Source organism: Jaculus jaculus, chromosome 3 (assembly GCF_020740685.1).
Source record: "Jaculus jaculus isolate mJacJac1 chromosome 3, mJacJac1.mat.Y.cur, whole genome shotgun sequence".
In the NCBI taxonomy this organism is placed as follows: Eukaryota; Metazoa; Chordata; class Mammalia; order Rodentia; family Dipodidae; genus Jaculus; species Jaculus jaculus.
The window spans coordinates 114,829,626-114,852,374 of NC_059104.1; the positions used below are offsets into that span (position 1 = coordinate 114,829,626).

The 22,749-nt window shown below is 41.6% G+C and overlaps 1 protein-coding gene across 8 annotated transcripts in view; it reads right to left on the reverse strand.

Moving 5' to 3' along the window:
* Yap1 (Yes1 associated transcriptional regulator) overlaps positions 1-22,749 on the reverse strand; it is a 116,583-nt gene that overhangs the window by 89,798 nt on the left and 4,036 nt on the right. The gene's annotated exons all lie outside the window — the stretch shown is intronic.

Below are 22,749 nucleotides of genomic sequence, written 5' to 3' on the forward strand. Positions count from 1 at the left end.
GATAAATAATGTTGCAATACATGAGCCATCGTTTGAAATGCTAGGCTGAATCCCTGATAGCCGCCTGTTCTGAACTTTGAAAATAGCCACCAGAATAAAATCAGTGAGCCATATTTAAGATTCATTCAGCAGGTGACTTATTTTAATTCATTCTAGAGGTACAAGTGTCATTCAGTAAAATCCCTCAACTATTTTTTCTCTACTTTAAGGCTGTGGTTATTTTTCTAGCATGGAAATCATTTAGAGGATTAAAACAAGAGTTACGTAACCTGACCTATTAATTTTGCACTGTTGAGAGAATATAGCTACAATTTCTTTATGTGTATGTATAGTCACAAAATGATCTGCTCATACTAGGAAGAACTTTCACTTTGCATCTAAGACTGTTTATATCTGGCACCCATATGTATAATGTCCAAATAGCTTTAGTTACGGATTCTTGCTCACAGGTCTGCAGCCAGGCTGCAGAAAGCAGACACCCCTCAACAAGCCCCCACATTTTGGGGTCTTTTCTACACACCTTTACAACGAAGGCCATCTTATCTTAACCAGATATTATAAGAGAAACCATTCCCCTGGCTATCATTTCCAGGAGGAGGAGATTCCAACTAGGACAGTTCCATGAAGGAATGGACAGCTGTTTGCAGTTAGTGCATAAAAGCAGACCATCAGAAACCTAAATAAATGCTCATCAGGCCTAAGGGCTGATGTAGCTGAGGGCTACAGTGCTTATCTAGCACGCATTAGACCCTGTGTCTGTCCAACTGTGGTGACAAGAGCCATGGACCACACCACTCGTTGTCAGATAAACAGGACATCTATGTAACTTCTCTTTCAGTCCCCCTAGGACTCACTGTGATCCTTCAAGAAAGCTAAGTAATAAAGGCCATTTATATGGTCCTTTACAGTTTATGAAGTAGTTCTATACATTATCACATAGATGAATAAAATAATAAAAGAAACTTTTAAATCAACAATAGTCTGAAGGCTGGAGCAGAGGAAGGGAATGGGGTAGAATGCTGATTCTGTGGGAGGGAGCAGGCTGGCCTTGAACTCCTAATCCTCCTGTCTCCACCTCTTCTCCAATATCCTACTGGTATGCACCACCACAACAGGCACTTTTAAATTTTTTTGTATGTGTGTGATTTTCTGTTGTATGTGCGCATGGTATACTGTGCTCACATGTGTGTGAACACACATGTGCTTATGGAAACCAGAGATCATATTGGGAGTCTCTTCCTCAATGACTCTACCTTATTCTGTGAAACATCTAGACAGTAAGCCCCAAGAATTCACATCGTCCCCTCCCCAGCACTGGGATTACAGATGCAGGTGCCACATTTTATGTGGACACAGATGACCTGAACCCAGATCCTCATGTCTGCATAGCATTGAGCCATCTCCCCAGGCCCTCTCAGTTACTGCTTCTACTACCTCTCAAATGTAGACTAGCCTGATGACAGGAAAGTGTATGCAACAAACATGTGCTGAATTTGAAGGTTTCCAGTCCATTCACCAACTGCTGAACAAGCTGATGCCTGTATGACAATCATGTGGGGAGCCTTGAACTGGCAGTTTCAAGGAGCATGCTAATAAATGTCCTAGTAGCTAATTCAGCAAATCCTGATAGTCACTAAGTGAAGGTGGAAGGTGGCTGAGACACTGGGGACACAAGTCTTTAAAAAACTCTTTCATAAGTAAATAAATTAAATTTTTTTAAAAAACTGGCTATAAGACAAAACTAAATAATGTAAAATCTTTAATGTTTGTAAGGAGGCCATCACAGGTTAAAGACATGGCTTGTGCTTTGCAGTGACACAGGCCCAGATGGATGAAAAAGTGCAGCTGCAGACGTAGAGTTAAGCAAGGTAACTCTAGTCAGCACTCAGATGAGTGCTTGAGACATGGCCACTATCACGGTGAAGCAAGGACGGGAAGATCAGCACATGAACCAATTCTGTACACTAAAACAAAGGGTTAGGGCTGAGGAACTTGCTAGCAGTTAAATGTGCTTTCAAAACCTGCCGCCAGATTTGATTCCCTAGTACCCACATAAATCCAGATGCACAAAGTGGCACATGTGTCTGGAGTTCTGGTGTGCCAATCACAGACTCTCACTCTACTCATCTCTCTCTCGAATACATATTTTTTAAAGGAGGTTTAAATTAGCACTGTCCACTGCTTCACTGTGTTAAATGTGACCAGCTGCCTCAAGCTCCTTCCCTGGCCTTTCCAAGCATGACGGACCTGTAAAGCCTAATAAGCCCTCCCTCCCTAAACAAAAGGAAGATCTAATGTCCAGTTACTAAGACCAAGATTATCCCACCACATGAACCACTACCTTTATTAAAAAGTATAAATCATGAATCTACTCACAAAATACTAACATGTCTCCATACATTTGTGTGCCCAGAGCAAGCCAGTGACCACCAGCAACTAAATTCTGTCACATTTAGTAGTCACAAAGTCCATCACTGAAACTGACCATAAAAAATAAATTTCAAGTGATGAAAGTGTGTGCTGTGCTCTTTATTGGTGAAGAGCTTTCTCTCCCTCAGAAGGCTAGCAAGTCCTTTTGGCTCTCAGGAACAGACTGCCTCGTAAGTCTTGTGCTAGCAGAGTGGCAAAAATGAGAGCCAGCCAGAATTTAAGTCTAAAGCTTAATTTCTTTACATAACTTGAAATAAATAATTGATGAGAGCGAGGAAGACACAAAATGTGTATGGGGACATTAGGGCCTCTTGCCAGTGCAAGCGAATTCCAAATGCATGTGCTAGTTTATGCATCTGGCTTTATATGGGTACTGGGGAATGGATCCCAGGCCATCAGGCTTTACAAACAAGCATCTTTAACTGCTAAGCCATCTCTCCAGCCCCCCCCCCTCTCTTTCTACACACACACACACACACACACAGTTATTGTTTTGAGGTAGGGTCTCACTCTAGCCCTGGCTAATCAGGAACTCACTTTGTAGCCCCAGACTTATTTCGAGGCCACCCTAAGACTACATAGTGAATTCCAGGTCAGCCTGGGCTAGAGTGAGACCCTACCTCAAAACAACAACAACAACAACAACAACAACAACTTTTTGTATCCTTACCTAAACTATACTCTGGAATGAACCATGGACTCTTGAAAGGTTGGTCCTCTCTCCTTTCAGGTCTTCCAAGCACTTGTTGATGCTGACCTAGAACCTACCTCACTGTTCAATTTTCATTTTCTTCCACAGCTACATACTCAGAAAGAAATGTTCACTAAAAAATTCCTCCTAATATATGCTAACATTACCAAGTTTTCAGCTTAAGGGTAGCCACATTTATATACAAGAAAGTATACTTTATTCTAAACAAAAGCACTACAAATATAATACTAAAGTACACTTTAAACTAAAGCACTACAAATACAATACTACCACATCAGAAAATACATGTGTGTGCATGCACACACTCACACATACACACAGAGACTTCACAGGAAAATTTTCATTAACTTTCACAAAATTTGGCAGCCGAAAAAGTTATAGAAATCCTACATTCTAGTCCACTAATATTACAAATGAGAAACTCGGTGCTCTGGAGCAGAGATAATGGGGCCTGGCCACATTACTAAGTGCAACTGCAGGCCAGATACCATGCTAAGTACTTGGGACTTAGTGGTGAAGAGTAATATTTAGTGGAGGAGACTAGCCATCAGGCAGGTAACATTCCAACAAGATGAAAAAAAACTATATATTTTGATAGCTGGGCATGATGGCACACACCTTTAATCCCAACACTCGGGAGGCAGAGGTAGGAGGATTTTACCTTGAGTTCTAGGCTACCCTGAGACTACGGAGGGAATTCCAGGTCAATCTATGCTAGAATGAGAACCTACCTCAAAAAAAAAAAAAAAAAAAAAAAAAAAAAAGACAAATGTAGAATTACTAAAATCACATGTCAAATTACAAAACCAATCACAGATAAAGCAAAGTCAACAAAAGCATTTGGTGCAGAGTAGAACCCTATTTAATACTACCCACCTGTCATCTGTCAAATAAACTCCTCTACAATTTCACATGGCAGCAATTGTCTCTTGGCTGTCCCATAGTCTGCCTTTTTTTTTTTTTTTTTTTAAAGTTTTTCAAGGTAGGGTCTCACTCTAGCCCAGGCTGACCTGGAATTCACAATGCAGTCTCAGGGTGGCCTTGAACTCACAGTGATCCTCCCACTTCTGCCTTCTGAGTCCTGAAATTAAATGCGTGCACTACCACATGGGGGGGGATAGGCACACCAGGACCTCCTGCTACTGCAAATGCACTCTAGATGCATGTTCTACCTTGCGCATCTGGCTTTACATGGGTACTAGGGAATCAAACCTGGATCACTAGGCTTTATGGGCAAGCGCCTTAACCACTGAGCCATCTCTCCAGCCCCTCCCATAGCTTAGAGAACAGAGCCAAAGCTTTGTTTTTTGTTTTTTTTTTCCAGTGGTATGGAAAATAACTCAATGCTTCAAAACCAACTCAAGCAGGCAACCTCACGGTAGGCAAGGAGGACACAGCCCAAAGCAGAACTCCCCATTTGGCAGGTAAACTTGCACTGCCAATGCTCCAGGGCTCATGGAAAGGGAGGCTCAGAGATTACAAAGCCCAGGAATACTCATGCTCCAAGGGAATTAAAGGGCACTGAATCTTGAAGGGATGGGGATTTTATTTACATAGGACCTATTAAAGTAGCACCACCACGTGGGGGGTAGGGTGAAAGAAAGCAGGACACCCAGAGCACAGCTCTCAGAAGTCACCATTTAACTAACACAAACACTCTCAATCTCAATCTACGGCACATAAACTCTCCCACAATTTAAAAAAACTCCTATTTGACCCTATCTACTATAAATTCATGGATTAGGGTGCCATTTTTGAAAGGCCTAGTAATTTAAGGCACATCCTGTAAAGACAATGTTCATGGTGTTGTGATTTGTAGATACCAAGGGTTGTTTGAGGAAGTAACAAAGGAGATGGAAGTGGAGAGATTGCTTATCGGTTAAAGCATTTGCCTGTGAAGCCTAAGGACTCAGGTTCCCCAATTCTCAAGTAAGCCAGACACACAAGGTGGCAAATGGGTCTCAAGTTCATTTGCAGTGGCTAGAGGCCCTAGTGCATCCATTCTCTTATCATAATGCTTATATGTTTAGAAAAGTCATTTTAAATATCCAAGATTAGAGTTTACCAAATGTCCATACTTTCACAAAATGTGCAACAGGAACAGATTCTGATCTATTAATGCTTCCTTAAAATTATAGCTATTGGTAGAAACTAAATGCCTAGCTGTCATTTAATTTTTTTCTGAAACTGAATCCACAATGGAAAAACATAGATGTTTTCAACAGGGAGAGAAAATACATGCAGTAATATCCAATTTTTAAGATGTCAGACTATAATATAGAAAAGCTATTATGTTTGGACAGTGGACCACCAAAGGGCGTAAGATTTAAAATTCAGAGGTAAGAGTAAGCATGTCTTATTGCGCTGGGCCTGGTGGCTCCCGCCTATAACAACCCCAGCCTCTAGGAAGCTGAGGCTACACAATGCGTTCCAAGTCAACCTTAGCTAAGGGGGACCCTACCGCAAACACAACAGAGCAGACTGCTGGCCAGCAACTCCCAGATCACGTGTTGGCTCAAGACAAATAATTCCCAAACCAAATTCCAATAAGCCGTATCCCATGGTGACCCATTTAAAAAAAAAAAAGCACTACTGAGACCACTTGACTTTATTTTCTATTATTTTTTTGTGTTTTTGTTTGCATGTTCTTATAATTAATATTTTAAATTTTTACTTAGTTTTATTAATTTGAAAGAGGAAGAAGCAAGCAAGAAAGAAAGAGAGAGAAAAAGAAGCAGAGAGAGAGAATGGGTGTGCCAGGGCCTCTAGCCACTACAAACTCCAGACAGTTGTACCACCTTGTGCATCTGGCTTACTGGGGAAATCAGAGCTAGGTAGTTTGGGGCTTTGCAGGCAAGTACCTTAACCACTAAGCCATCTCTCCAGCCCTGTTTTTATGTTTTGTCTTGTTATGTTCTGAGACAGGGTCTTGCTAAAAGACCCTCCTATTTCCCTCTCCCAAGTGCTGGGGTTACAGGAACAGACCACTACAACCAGTGGCCTATCAGTATTTCAAAAAAAAATTAAAAAGAACTAGCACTTAAGAATTAAAGGCTATAAGATACCAGTCTCAAAAACAAACAAATAAACAAAAAATGCAAAATAAACACAGCAAGCTGCAACCAAGTAACTTAAAAAATCAAATTCCTCTCCAAAGACTTCAGATGGAAAGCTTAATTCCCTTGATAGATGATGGCCAGAGCCAACCTGTACACTCGATAAAACCCCCCTGACCTCAGAGGAGGGGAGGGGAGAGGGGGAAGGGAAGGGGGGAGAGGGAGAGAGACTTGTGTATGTCAGGCAAGTGCTTTCCCCTGGACTACATACAGCCCAAGCACTAGCTCATCTCATTTTAGTTAACTAAAAGCGAGCAGGGGTATAACTAAAAGGGAATCACTGTACTTCTAAATATCGAATGATTTCCTATACTCTTATATACTGAATGACCTTTTCCAAAAATCCAAAAGCTAGCGTATATCCTATAAACACATAATCTGTTAAGAAAATGGGCTTGGGATATTTAAAACCTGTCTGATCTTGAGAAAGTAATGAAATGGACAAAAACTGAAGAGGCAAATTCTGCACAGCAGAATAGCTCTGAACTTTCTCCACCCAGGCTTAGGGGTGGGGCCTCAGGGATGTGTTGGCCTGCCACCACTGACTTGCTCAGCAACTTTGCTGTAATGGTTTCAAATTGCAGGCCTGAGGAAATGCTCCAGAAATAGCTGCTCTCTATTCTTCACAGATCCACACCAACTCCACCAGCAAAAGTGGGAGGGTCACCATAGACTTGCGTGTGTGTAGTATATGTGGGCACACGTCCACTTGTACACCTGAGCATGCAGAGGCCAAAGGTCGATGTCAGGTGTCTGTCTTCTCAATTGCTCGCTCAAAAGCTCACTGGCCAGCAAGCCCTGAGGATCTGCTCTCTTCCTCCTTAGACCTGGGATTGCAGTTGTGCCCATCACACCTGGCTATTATTACATAGTGCTGGGGACCCAAACTCAGGTCCGCATGCTTGCACACAAGCACTTTACTCACTGAGCATCTCCACAGCCATCTACCCCTGCAGTTAAGAAAAATAGGGATTTGCTAATTTTATTACAGGTTACTCACTTAGGAAGTATGAATCACAATGTTGAAATCTAATTCACTATTTACACTCAACTTTTAGGTAACAAAAATTACAATGAATTAAATTACCTTCTATAATTACTCAAATGAATAAGTAAAGGTTTGCATGCATATGCACACATGCTCAGTTTCTGAATTAAATGAGAATATTTACCTTCCAGGGAAGTGGTACTAAGGGTTCATTCATATGAAACTTGGGGAGCTACCAGCTCTGATTATAGAAATATCTAGGAAAACAATCACTGCAAATTCTGTCCTATTTTGCCTATCTCCAGGTGTGTACACACACACACACACCCCAAAAAAAAAAAAAAAAACCCTTCAGGTAGCTGAGGAGACTACAAACTCACCCCAAATTCAATGAACAGCACAGTAGTAAGGTTTAGTCCACTGATAATAACACTGAAAACCTCAGTCAACTTAACTGAAGTCTGGGAGGAACAGAAAGCAACATAGCAATTACGTGGCACAGGCATCAGGAAACCTAGCTTGCAGTTCTGCTGTTGTCCACATACATTCTTACCTAAGTTGATCTAAGGATAAATAACATAAGACTACTTGGTAGAGCAGGTGGACGTTGCTTCTTTTGTTGTTGCTATTAAATACCAATCAAGTCTTAGAGAATAATTACAATGAGGTTATCAATTCATGATCTTAAATACGATTAATTTTAATCACAAAAAACATTCTCAGATGGGCACATGCCTTTAATCTGGGATTGCTTTGAGTTCTAGGCCAGCCTGAGACTGCACAGTAAACTCCAGGTCAGTCTGAGCTAGAGAAACCCTACCTGAGGGGGTGGAGGGACATTCTCGGTCCATTTTACTGAATGGTCTGAAAGAATTTGGCTAATCTGGTGGCACCTCAAGGGGAAACACCTACCATGTACTAGTCAGCTTTCCAATGCTATGACAAAATACTTAAGTTAATCAAGTTAAAGGAGCAAAGGTTTATTTTGGCTTACCTTCAGCCATTGCTCTGGGCCCATGCAAAATGTGCCTCACAATGAGCATGCAGGACAGAAGAGCAACTCACTTCATGGTGACCAGGAAGCAGAGAAAGGGACTGAGGGTCCAAATATCCCCTGCAATGACCTAACTTCCTTTCATGAGGGACCGCCTCTAGCCACAGCACAAGGTGGCAGCAGCCAAACCTTTAATCCATTAAGCATTCTCGGGACATCTAAGATACGAACCAAATTCACAAGAAATCATGTTCTACAGCTCAGCATGGTGGCACACACCTTTTTAATCCCAGCAATCGGGATGCAAAGGTTCAAGGCCACCCTGAGACTATAGTGAATTCCAGGTCAACCTGGGCTACAGTGAGACCTTACCTTGAAAAAAACCATCATGTTCTACTCTGGTATTTTCAACATACATTTAGTTATTTGTGAGAGAAGAGAGAGGAAGAGAGACTGGACATGCCAGGGCCTCTAGCTGCTACAAACAGACTCTAGATACATGCACCACCTTGTTCATCTGGCTTACGTGAGCACTGGGGAATCCGACTAGGTCCTTAGACATCTCTCTAGCTCTACTCTAGTATTTTTATGTTCTAGGTAATGCCTCTACCTTGAGCATTCGTTAACACAACCTTTAATGCAAGTGTAGCTAAGTAAAAACTATGGCCACCATATTCAATAGGCAGAGTCTACTTTGCAGCCCCTCAAATATAAGATGATGCGGTCTGAATGAGACATCTCCTGTGGTAGTTTGAATGTGTATCTCCCAATAGACTCAGGTGTTTTATTAAAGCTTGTAATTTGGATTTCCAGCCACTTGACTGGAAAAGGAGTCACTGTGGGCAGATCTTGGGGTCCAGCCCTGAGGTATGTTTGGGAGCAGATCTTATTTTCAGGCCAAAGATATACAGAGAGGTGTGAGCTCTGCCCAGTTACCTTTTGATTTGCTTGTTTGTGGTGCTAGCTAGTAGTGGTTTCTCTGCCTACATCTCTGCCTTGTTCTTAGGCTTCACAGGTAAGTAAGTACCTTAGTGGCTAAGCTCTCTCTCCAGCCCACACAATGATTTTAAAACCGAGCTTGGAGCTTGGCAATAAAATCTATCTCACAAATGTAAATAGCCTGACATACAAGTTCATACTTGGTGGGTTCTGGTCCATGCTCTCTACTTCCAGGTCAGCTGTAGAGACATGAACAAGGCACCTCCTGCTGCCAGGGTCATAGCCATGTCCTGCCACCAAGTGACTGACTGTAGGCTAAAATAAGCTGCTCTTCCCTTGTACTTCTGTCAGGCATTTTGTCTCGAAGACAAGAATAGAGCAAGCTCGGGCTGGAGAGATGGCTTAGCGGTTAAGTGCTTGCCTATGAAGCCTGAGGACCCAGGTTCAAGGCTCGATTCCCCAGGACCCACAGTAGCCAGATGCACAAGGGGGCACACGTGTCTGGAGTTCATTTGCTATGGTTGGAAGCCCTGGCGCACCCATTCTCTCTCTCTGCCTCTTTCTCTCTCTGTCTGTCACTCTCAAATAAATAAATAAATAAAAATTAACAAACAAACAAAAAATTAAAAAAAAAAAGAATAGAGCAAGCTCTATGGGATTTTTAGGATGAGTACATGTGAGTTTTCATGTAAACTAGGATATCTCTAGGAGTGAGGAAGTAATGATTAAGTGAGGACTTCAGGCATCAGTCAGGACAGGCACAGAATATGGAATCTGAAACAACTGGCAATTCTAGGGGATGGCCTCTGCCAATAAGCATCCCGAGGTATGAGAGAAGCCAGGTTTGTATGCAGTGACCCTCAGCAGCACACTGTCAGCAACAGGAAGGGAAGCAGCACAACTCACCACGAAGTTAGCCACCTCCTGCCCATCAAGACCAACAGGCATGTGTCCAACCGCACAAAGGTGCCTGTGAAATAAGGAGCCAACTCAGCACATACAAAGAGCTCCAAGAAAAAGAAAAGGCCAGAAAGATTATCAGGAAGACAGGCATGCATGCTGGCCCATGCTTTCATGCAAGCACACTGAAGCAAAACGATTACTGTGCCAGCCTGGACTCCCGAGTGATTTCAAGGCAAGTCTGGGGTACACAGTGAAACCCTGTCTCCATTAGCAGAAACTGTAACCACATCAAAACAAGCAATTTAACATCAGAACCAAATGAGTCCTTTGTTCAGAAAAAGAAAATCACAGGGAGATACCCTATTGATAGCATGTGCTGTCTGTATGTTCACATGTGTGTTTACACGTGTTTGCATGTGACCATGGGCATTTATGTATATGAGCGTGGTGCTGGGGACAGGACCCAAGGCCTCACACATGCTAGGCACTCTTCTAGCACTGAGCTACATCTCCACCCCAAGCACACAGATGCTTAACAAAAGTATAATGGAATTAGCTAAAACTTGACAAGCACACAGGTAAATAAAACACATGCTATGCCATCAAATATAGATGACAGTGATATTTAATACCACTGTGAAGGAACAGTGATGCTTTCTCACCCATCAGAGATTGTATAACTAGTCCCAACAGGACAGTCCACACACCCTCCAGCTGGGAGGGTTAAAAGTGATCCTATTACATCATTTGGAGTCCATCCAAGGGACATGATTTCGGAAACATAACCTGTATCAGTCTGAACATGTGTAGAGGAAAAACAGAAACATCTGTATTTTGACAATTCTTCACAAGTTTGTGAGGTGTTTTTCTTCCTCCCAATCCATCTTAAAAAAAAAAGTCCAGAAGAGCTTGGTGAGTTTAAACTGTGACATTCTCACTGATAAAGATTAGTTCCAGGCAGGGCCTCAGGAATCTCCACTTAATGAACTCCTTTCTTCCCATGGTACTTGGCCATTTTATCACACCCCTTACTCTACATGTTTATCTGGAGTGCTGATCCCACTCCCTTCCTTGATTGCCACACTAGTCAATATTTTACTACCTTTCATCCCCTAGAAGTAGTGGCACTGTTTTCTGGTGACATTTAACCCTCTTCTCTGATTGCAGTGCTGTGTTTGGCTCGGGTTTACTTTGGTCACTAAATGTTTTATGCAGCTTCCAAAAGATCTGCTTCTGGGCTATAGAGAGCTCCGTGGTTAAGGTGTTTGCCTGTAAAGCCTAAAGACCAGAGTTAAATTAACCCAGTACACACGTAAAGCCAGATGCACAAGGTGGTGGTGAATGTGTCTCTAGTTTGCTTGCAGTCTAGCCGGCTGTGGTGGTGCGCGCCTTTTAATCCCCGCACTCCAGAGGCAGAGGTAGGAAGGCAGCTGTGAGTCTGAAGCCACCCTGAGACTACGCAGTGAATTTCAGGTCAGCCTGGGCCAGAGTAAGACCAACAACAACAACAAAAGCTTGTTTGCAGTGGTTAGAGGCCCTAGCATGCCCATTCTGTCTCTCCCTCTCCCTCTTAAATAAATAAATAAAACAGCTGCTTCCTCTTCTTCCAACAGGTTTCCATATGTAACACATTTCTGCCTGAACAAAATGGAGACTGTTGGAAAAGGCAAGTGGACAAATTTAACCAGATCAGCAAAGGTGCCAACACATCCAAGTCCCCAACTAAGGGCAAGTGATCAGAACTTAAGCCCAGCCTTCAGGAAATTCCAATTCAGTTTCTAAAAATGCTTCCGTGACCACTGGATGCTAATGCAGAGGTAGTCTAAAACATTCAGCCCCTTTGCTGAGCTCCCTGCTAGAGAATGCCTTTTAGAGAAAGCAGCAACATGAGTGGAACCAAAATCCAACCACAGTTACCAAACCAGCTTAGGTATGCAGAAATATTTTCCCCACTACCATCTGTGCTGATAAGAGACAGGAAGGCAAAAACAACAAAGGAAAGAGAGTGGCTGGGCTGGCCACTAATTCCAGAACTGTTTTACTTTAAAGCCCTGATTTTCTTCTTTCTTTCTATCCTTCTACCTATCCATCCATGAAATGTCATATAATGTAGCCATAGGATGGCTTCAAACTTGTGATCCTCCTTCCTCAGTCTCCCAAGTACTGGGATTTAGGACATTAAAGACCTGTTTTTTAAAAAAAAAAAAAATGTGTATATTTATTTATTTGCAAACACAGAGAGAAAGACAAAGGCGAGACACAGAAAAAATGGGCACACCAGGGCCTTTTGCTGCTGCAGACAAACTCCAGATACATGTGCCATTTTGTGCATCTAACCTATGTAGGTACAGGAGAATTGAACTCCAGACCATCAGGCTTTGCAAACAAGCTCTTTTAACCACTGAGCCATCTCTCCAGCCCCTAAAGACCTAATTTTTAAAGTTGAACATATTAGAGAATTTGGGATAATTATCAATCTAATCTGTACACACAGAAGAATTAAATGTACAGTCAGCTTCTCTGACCCCACATACTATGTCAGAATCCAAACCTTCTGAAATGAAAATGGTAATACTGGCCAGTGCTACTGTAGTTTATAAGAGTACAGTTCACCCAAAACACATGAAAATGTAAGGCAGCAAAACTGATGCTAACAGGAACTAATGTGGTTTAATCAATTATTTGTCTGGATTAAAGTTATAATGTAATATTTAATATTTAAGTCAAATCAGATGAACTTGCTAATAATTACTATTTTGGCCTTAGGAAACTGAAAGCTTCATGCAGACAACCTAGTAATCAGACTGGATTCATTCACTTCACATACACACAAAATCTATTGTGCTGGGCATGGTGACTCAGAGTGACTCATGCCTATAATCCCAGCACTCAGGAGGATCAGGTAGGAGGATTGCCAGGAGTTCCAGACCAGCCTGTGCTACACAGTATGAGATGCTGTCTCAAAAAATCAGTAACAGCCAGGCATGGTGGCACACACCTTTAATCTCAGCACTAGGGAGGCAGTGCTGACGATGCAAAATGAGTTTGAGGCCACCCTGCGACTATGTAGTGAATTCCAAGTCAGCCTGGACTAGAGTGAGACCGTACCTTGAGAAACAAATAATACGGGGCTGAAGAGATGCTCAGCAGTTAAGGCACTTGCCTGCATAGTCTAACGGCTAGGGTTCAATTCCCCAGTACTATATAAACCAGATGCACAAAGTAGCTCGTGCATTTGGAGTTTGTTTGCAGTGATTAGAGGCCCTGGTGCACCCATACTCTGCTGTCTGTCTCTCACCCTTTCTCTCTGCTTGCAAATAAATAAATAAAACAGTTTAAAAACAATACTAAATAAATATAACATTTCTACATTTTTACCTGCAAGATCAAAAAATTGGATGTATGGGGGAGGAGCTGGGGAGATAGCTCGGTGGTTAAGGCACCTGCCTGCAAAGCCTATGGATTTAAGTTCAATTCCCCAGTATCCCTGTAAAGCCATATGAATAGGACATGCATCTAGAGTCCATTTGCAGTGGCTAGAGGCCCTGGCAAACCCATCTCTCTCTCTCTCCAATCTCTCTCTGCTTGCAAATAAACAAATACAAATTTAAAAAGAAAACTGGATGTATATGTTCCACACAAATGGACCCAGAGTCTCTGGGTTCTGCCATGGGGCAGGGCCAAGAGCAGAGATGAAGCCCTGCTGTTCAGTTCCACAACACTGGTACTCATTAACAGTCATCGTGGATATGCTCTTGTGAGGAGACTAACAGTTTCTATCCAGAGAAGCTGGCTACAAGAGGAAATCATGAAGATATTGATATTTAAAGGCCCCACAGAACTTTAAGGTTTGATCCCTGTTATTTTACTCTTCAGTGAAGCCCACTTAGAAAAGAGGTCAGAGCTGAGGAGATGGGTTAGTGGGTGAAATGGTTATTGAGCCTGACAACCCAAGTTTGCATCCCCAGAACCCACATAAAGTCCAACACACAGCACAAATATCTGTAACCTCAGTGTACCTATAGCAAGAAGGTGGAATGGAAACATCAAAGCTCATGGGCAAGCTAGCCTGGCTTGCACAGTGAGCAAGCGACCCTGCCTCAAACAAGGAAGTCAAGGCAACGAAACATCCAAGAGTGTTTTATGACCTTCACATGCGCACTATGGCACAGGGGCACCAGCATGTGTACACACACACACCCACACACAAAAGGCAAAAAAACTTTGAAGAAATACATGGTAATATATTCTGAGACATGCTACTATCTCCATGAAGAACAGAAAAGTATGATTAAAAACAAGAGGCCAGGCTAGAGAGATGGCTCAGAGGTTAGACACTTGCTTGCAAAACCTGATGGCCCATATAAAGCCAGATACACAAAATGATGCATGCATCTGGAGCTCATCTGGAGGCCCCAGTGTACCTGTTTCTCACTGTCTTTCAAATAAATAAGTAAATAAATAAAACAAGGAACCACAAACACAGGAAGGAGTCTCTGAAATCAAGAATGATAAATATCTTTGAGGGAGGTATTTTTGTGAGTCTTATTCTGCAGCTCAGGCTAGCCAGAACTATGTAGCCCAGGCTGGCCTCAAACTCATAGCAACTGTCCTGCCTCAGCCTCTGAACTGCTCAGATCACATGTGTATGTCATCATGCCTGGCAAAAATGAGAATTGTCTTTTGGGGGGAAAATAAATAAAAAAGTTGAAGCGATCTTGCTGGGGCGGGGGCACATGCCTTTAATCCCAGCACTCGGGAGGCAGATGCTGTGAGTTCGAGGCCACCCTGAGACTCCAGAGTGAATTCCAGGTCAGCCTGGGCTAGAGTAAGACCCTACCTTGAAAAACCAAAAAAAAAAAAAAAAAATTGAAGCAAGCTCTCAGAAAGTATAACAAAAGACAGGTGATATATTGGAGAGATGGTTTAGAAGTTAAGGTGTTTGCCCAATGACCAGGTGTGATTCTTGAATTTTAAGAGGTGAAACTCTTAAATTTCAGGACCAAGAGACAAAAACAAAACAACAACAACAAAACCCCACTAGAATCCCCAAGGGAAGAAAACTGGCCCTAACTGCTCACTAAGAAAATTGGAAGCTAGAATAAAATGGAAGATACTTTTCAAAATTCCAGTGAATGTCAGGCATGGTGGCCCATGTCTATAATCCTAGTCAGCCTGACCTATGTGAAACTCTGTGGGAAGGAGGATCAAAGACATTAATTCCATGGAGAATTAACTCTGAATTGTGCAACCAAAACTGTCCATTTGATATCAATAGTTGTTTTGTTTTGGTTTTCAAGGAAGGGTCCCACTCTAGGCCAGGCAGAGTTGGAATTTATGTAGTCTCAGGCTAGCCTTGAACTCATGGTGATCCTCCTATACAAGGGCTGGGATTAAAGATGAGTGCCGAGATTAAACCGCTATTTTTAGACTCCAAAGTCATTCTTCATGCACCTGTGCAGCCTCTCTCTCAGCAAAGCTCTGAAGGATGAGTAAACTCTTAAGAAAGTGAACAAATCAAGAAGGAGAAAGTGTCCATAAATGTAAAAAGTATAAGCAGGGCCTCTAGGAATGAGAGCCCTGGGGTATCCCGGAATGACTGAGACCACAAATCAGGTACTACAGAGTGAGAACACAAAGGACTTAGAGGGCTTAGTGGTTAAAACACCTGTCTACAAAGCCTAACCTGGGATCTTATTCCCCAGTTCCCACATAAAGCCAGATGCACAAAGGGGCGCACACATCCGGAGTTCATTTGCAGTGGGCTGGAGGCCCTGGCACACCCGTTCTGTCTTCTGTCTCTCTTTCTCTCTCTGTTTGAAGCAGGATATGTGGCGATTCAAACACTCACTCAGGAGGTTGAGGTAGAAGGATCATCTTCAGTTCCAGGTTAGCCTTTAGTCCCAGCACCCGAGAGGGAGGCAGAGGTATGATTGCTGTGAGTTCCAGGTCAGCCTAGGCTAGAGTACAAGTGAGACCCTGCCTCAAATAAAAAAAGAAAAGTTAATGATCAAACTACTCTCACTGGTAGGTGCCTCTTCACTGACCCTTCTCACAGTGCCTCTTAAACAAGCATCACCTCCACAATTAAAACACACTATAGCAAAAACCTATCGTATCAGTAATACCATCAAGAAGGTAGAGAAGAAAGGGCAGTGCTACTAACACAGAGCTCTAGCAGAGAGGAAGCATCCGCCTCCCTCGCTCTACCTCCTGAGTGGCAGTGCCAGAGCCAGCTCCACTTTAAAATCACTTCCTGAAAACCTGAATCCCAGTGCTCCAGTCTTCATGATTCTGTGAAAGCACATATCAACAACTCCACAGCTTGCCTACTTTTAAGATGGGTGTAGTAGCATACCCCCATAATCTTAGCATGGGGTTGAGGCAAGAGAGTTGCCTTGAGCTCAAAGTCAACCAGGGCTACATTGGAATTCCCTAGCTAGCTTGGGAATTACTAGCAAGAACCAGACACCAAACTAAAGCAAAAAAAAAAAAAAAAAAAAGCCAACAACAAGGGGGGTGCTCTTTGGGGCTGCAGAGATGAATTAGTGATTAAGACACTTGTTTGCAAAGCAAAGGACCCAGGTTTAATTCCCCAGGACCCAGCTAAGCCAGATGCACAAGGTGGTAGGTACATCTGGAGTTCATTTGTAGTGGCTGCCCATTCTCTCTCTCCCTCCCTCCTCCTTTCTTCTGCCTTTGTCTCTCTTAAATAGATAAATTAAAAAATATTAAAAAGTGCCTCTTTCTAAATATACTTGTTGGCCACATAAACCTGTGCTTTCAAACACACAAAGTCACCTCAATTTAAAGAGTTACAAGAGAAAAGAAAAAGTTTTGCCAAAATGTCCCCCTCATCCATGGAGCCAGGAACCAGCTGAAAAACTGGTCTACAAACTGACATTATTCCACACAGAGATAAGAGAAGCTTTAGGTGGATGAAGAGGCCAGGAAAAGTATCTGGGGATGGCACCTTCTACTTGCATTATTCTGTTAATTTACAACATCATTCAGAGAAGAGCTTATCATTTGATATGCTAAATATGATGAGGCTCCAGCTAGGAGCCAAGTAAGGATTAACTACCTACCACTTTGCCACAACTACACTACTCAGGAGGGAGGGGAACAGGCTGGGATGATTTATGCCAAACCCCTTTGTTTGCTTTTGCAAGGGGTCAAACTCTACATAAACACAAGTGCTTCCAGGTGGTGGTACTTTTCCCAGGAAGCTCGGTGCTTAGGTACCTGAGCACGGACGGCCAAGGAGCAAGCAGCTCTTCATTAAAACCACAAGGTCCCTTGCAGGGCTTGCAGTAGATTCAGAAGCTCTTATAGAGACCCTACCTCAAAAAAACAAAACAACAACAACAAAAAAAAAACAAAAACAGAAGCTCTTATAAGCACTGTGTCACTTGATGACCATAGTTTTAGAACCACACAGCTCTTCATACAGGGCCACTCAACTATTACTAAACTTTCAAGCTATAACTAATGGCCAAAACACGCTGTTACAGAAGGAAACAAAATAGGTTTCGACAATTTTAAAGCTTAACAATTTCTTCTAATTATTTCGCTTTGATCTGCCTTATGCCTAGACCCCTATATACACTCTGGTTTCTAGTTTATCGCTACCCAAAAGCCATGGAGTCAAAAAAGGATCACCATGCAGCTGACATGCTTTTTCTAACTACAAAGCAAAATGCACTTTTCTTTCTTTTTGGGGGGAAGGGGGTAGGTTATCAAGGGAAGATCTCACTCTAGCTGTGGGCAACCTGGAACTCACTCGGCAGCCCAGGCTGGCCTTGAACTCATCTGTCTTCCTATCTCAGGCCCTTGAATGCTAGGATTAAAGACATGTACCACCACACCTGCCTTAAAATATATTTTTTGGTATTACTAAAGAACTGAAATTATGGAATCAAAATGTTTTTTGCTTTGTATTGCTTTTAGGTTTCAACTACTGAAATACTATAGAGACTTTAAAAAAATTTTCTTAAGGGAGGCTTGAGGGTGGATTTATTTTTTTTGCTTCTGTTTATATTTAAAGAAAATTTAGCCTATCATCTTGTATCATTACAATGTGTGGCATTTAAACATCTATTTTCTTACTCCAAGATCTTTTAGTTTACAGCAGAGATCCCCCCCCCCCCCCCCCCATGAGTAACTATGTTCTATTTACCCTGTCGCAGGCCCTATCTTCCCACTGCTTTTCTGTGGGCCGGCGCTGGTGAATACAGTCCCTCCCTTTTCCCTCCCTAAATCACTGTGGCACCGCAGGCCATTCTTCCTGGGATGCCCACCCACTGAGCAGAAGCAAGCATGTTTTCAGAGAGCTGAGGGCATACTTTCATCTTCTCTCTCCACTCAATCTCAACAGCAAGACAAACAGGCAGGAACCAGCTCTCCTCCCCTCAAATAGAGAAAAACCGGGATGGCAAAAATGAAATGTTTCCCTGTGTTTTTTCACATTGTGTGTGTGTCTGCAGTTTTACCAAGCATTTCACGTTCAAAGGGAAATCATTTAGGTTACACCAGATAGAGCAAAAAGTAAATGGCACAGGCTTATTTCTTCATGAAACTGTTCCCATGTAAAATATGTTTACTGCAGTTCATACACTGAATGTGCTTTAGATACCCTCTGAGCAGGTGCTTAAAACAACAAAGTCAAATTATAGCAAGAAAGTTTAATTTATTTCCTTTATTTGATGTAATTCTGAGGTAGTCTTCATTAGGGCAGTAGAGCACTCATTTGTACCAGTACAGCATTCATTTGTAAACTAGCATGCAGCAGAAACTGAACAGAAACTACTGCATTTATATTGCATTACATTAATCAACTATATTCATAGATAAGTACATTTAATGTTACATATGGCTGTAATTACCGTAGAATTAACCAAAACCTGGAAGATTCTTTTAAATGATGAACCAAAATACCCTATGACATACTTTTCTTTTTTTTCTTTTTTTTTTTTGAGTGTAGGATTTTACTCTAGTTCAGGCTAACCAGGAGGGAATTCACTGTGTAGTCTCATGGTGGCCTCGAACTCACGGTGATCCTCCTACCTACCTCTGCCTCCTAAATGTAGGCATTAAAGACATGCGTCACCACACTGGGCTTTGCACACTCTTTTTAATATAATTCAAATATAATCCATCTATTTAATGTCTCCTCTTTTTTTTCTTCACGCTAGGAACCAAACCTAGGACCTCGTGTGTGCTATGGACAAGTGTTCTACCACTAATAATGTACATGCCTAGTCCCTAAGAAAGTCTATAATTTTTTTAAAAAATATTTTTATTTATTTGTATGTGGAGGGGTGCACTAGGATCTCTTGCGTGCTGCAAAATTAACACCAGACACTTGCATCATTTTTTTTGCATCTGGCTTTATATGAGTGCTGGGGAATGGAACCCTGGCAGACTTTGCAAGCAAACACCTGTAACTGCTGAGCCATCTCCCTAGGCCCAACTCTGTAATTTCAAATTAACCACAACCACAAGAAACTTGGAATCAAGGACTAAAAGCACTAAGGATATGCAGAAAATGATAAATAGAAATAAATATTTTAAACAATATTAGAAGAACATTATTAAAACAACAGAAATCTCTATTTATATATTCACATTCTTTAGATCAAACTGTAATGTCTTTACATGGTATGTTATGCACAAGAAGTCTTTTGTACATGGTAACAGTTACAAGGTATTCAATAAAGTGAATCTAAGAAGGAAAAGCACTCCTTGTTAACCAAAGATATTATAGAATGCTAATTCAGGAAGTTATCCAGCAGCTTATAAAAGAAATATAGGAAGTTGTTGACCAACTACTTGAAGAATTACTTCCTACAGGAAAACTGTAAGGCTGAAGTAGGTAGTAATTCTGAGTTGCAAAAAGAATAAATTCTTTCAAAATAAAAATTCAAGATACTATAGCAAAGAAATTAGTTTCCAATACTAAGTTCAGTAGAGATGATACTATATGGAGCTGATAGTGCCAAAGCCTTTTCTCATACATTACAATCTGTGCAGAGTTTGAGTTTCTGCTAGAACTAGTTTTCCAACCCACCACTTGCCAAGATAAAGTACAAATCCCCAGATCTCACTGACCTAGGGCAGGCTTTAAAAACACCAATGATGGCTATCATCCTGCAGTAATTACACTGCCGTGAAATTGGAAGATAGACCAATTGACTTCAAAAACTCATTCATCTATGGTCACAAGGCAACAATTAGCTGTTCCCAAAGTCAACATTTCTAAGTGTTCTCTCAAATTATATCACCTAGCATCTTTGGAACATTTATAGCCAAGAGTTGTTTATGTCAAGTATCTCTCAAGAAATGACATAGTTTGTAACTGAAAAGTAACATCCAACAAGTATCTAAAAAGATGTGCAGAGGGCTGGAGATAGCTTAGTAGTTAAGGCATTTGCCTGTGAAGCCTAAAGACCCGGGTTAATTCTCCAGTACCCACGTAAGCCGGTGGCACATCTGGAGTTTGCAGTTTCCCTCCGTTCCCCCCACCCTCTCTTTCTTTCTTTCTCTCTCTCTCTCTCTCTCTCTCTCCCCCCTCCTCCCCTCCCCTCCCTCCCTCCTTCTCCCTCTCAAATAAATAAAAATATCTTTGTAAAAGATGTATAGGAAAGATTACCTTCTCACTATTGATATGAGTGTAAAATTTGCAACTAGTTTAAATCTTCCTTCCATATCTAGCTGGTAAGGGGAATCTATAGATGAAAGAGAAGGAAGTACTGACTACAAAGAGAAGCTGACTCTAAAATATCCGACTAAAATAAAAATAAACTTTCACAATAGCAGCTGGGTACCAAAAACTTAGTTCATCATCTTTGACTCATAGCACAAATATTAAGTTCATTTATCTGTTTAATACAATAAATATTTATGTCAACTACACAACCCATGCCATCATGGAAGGGACTGATAATTGGGGGTGAAAAACCTTGTTTCATAATATTTCTCCAAAGTGTGTGTAGTTCATATACCATTTACCCACCTCCAGTGCTTACAGGCCCTCTAGATAATCCTGTGAGATAACCAACAAATCCTGCTCACCTGCTTCTACTGGCCAGTATTTACCTCTCAAAGAAGGCTTCTATTTCTGAAAAGCATGATATGAAAAAGATCTACAAAGTTCAAACTCCTTAAGTGCATCAATAAGAAACCCACTCTCATTTCCACAAGCCCCACAAAAAGTGAAAGAAAAATCCCATCTTCTCTCTCCTCTTGCCATTTTTTTTTTTCATTCCAAGTTCAGCTCTGCCCATGCCTACAACCATCCCTCCTCTGTCATCCTGCTTCCCCTCTTACCGAACCCTGGAGGGGCTGAGGAGGTTGCGTGAACAGAGTGAGGACTGTGTCCACCATCTTCATTAACCCATTCACTAACAATGCTTTCATCACAAACACTTCTCAAGGGAAGAACTATAGGAAACTTGGGGGAAGAGGGGGAGGAAGAGAACTATGTTTATTTCTACTCAAAAATGTTCCCTATTCAAAACGATGAAAATGTAGGCAGAGGTTACCTATAAGGATAATAAGATACAAAAGACTAAAGTGAATGTAAATGTTGCTCTTTAACCTTATACTTAACAGTCACATGGCATCAACCAAAGAAAGAGGGCCAGCGGGCTACTAAGCTGTTTAAGAACCCCCAGGTCAGATGGGACCCAGCAGGGAGGGGTTCAGAAAACAAGGCTTTTCTTTCCCTCCCTAACAACCCGGTTTGTTTCCTCCCATTCCCCGGCAAAGACAGGCTCCCAGCTAGCAGCTCTTCCAATCATTTACTGTGGATGTCTGCTCAGAACAAATGATCTTGCTCCTGCGGATGAGCTAGCCAGACTCTGTGTACTTTCCAGTCTCAGCCCTTCATTGTTCTCCTGAAACCTGACCCTTTGAAATGGATACCAGGACACCAGAAAACAAACTTAAAGAGACACAAAAAAAAAAAAAAAAAAATTGAAACTTTCCAAGATCAAATCTTTTCCTCTGCTCTTGTAAACAAGCTAGTCATAAAATTCTCTATACTACAGTACCAACAACTGGCCTGGAAAGGTAAGTCAAAATAAGATACACATTAAGATTCAACACACACACACACACACACACACACACACACACACACACACACACGCCAAAGGCACTCAAAAACCAATACTGCTACTCGTGTTATCTGATGCTACATTTGCCATATTGTCAAGACAAATCTGAATTTGAGTAAAGACTGTTTTCCATTTTAATACCTCAACCCAATTAAAAGTTAAAAGGAGTAAAAACAATTTCATTTTGTAACAACTAGTTTAGACAGTACCTTGTACATGCTTAATCCAAACAAGCCACATAAAATTAAAGTCTTAACTAACATTTCAAAATTAGAGGGGATAAAATTCTATTTAGGTCTTTTCAGGTTAATGTAATTTTGTCATTTTGTTAAAGATTAAAAGGCTGGGGGGAAAATTAAAATTATCCAAGAGGCTTGTTTTTATTTTCACAAAGAAATTGTTCCTGAAGACTTGATAGCTTGACAGGCAAGTATGCCAATGAGTGACTGGATATCAGTCCCCAAAACTGATATTCCTCTCACAGATTAAGAAGGGTGGGGGAAGACAAATAAATCAAATCAAACTTTGTTTCACAATTTAAATTCTGT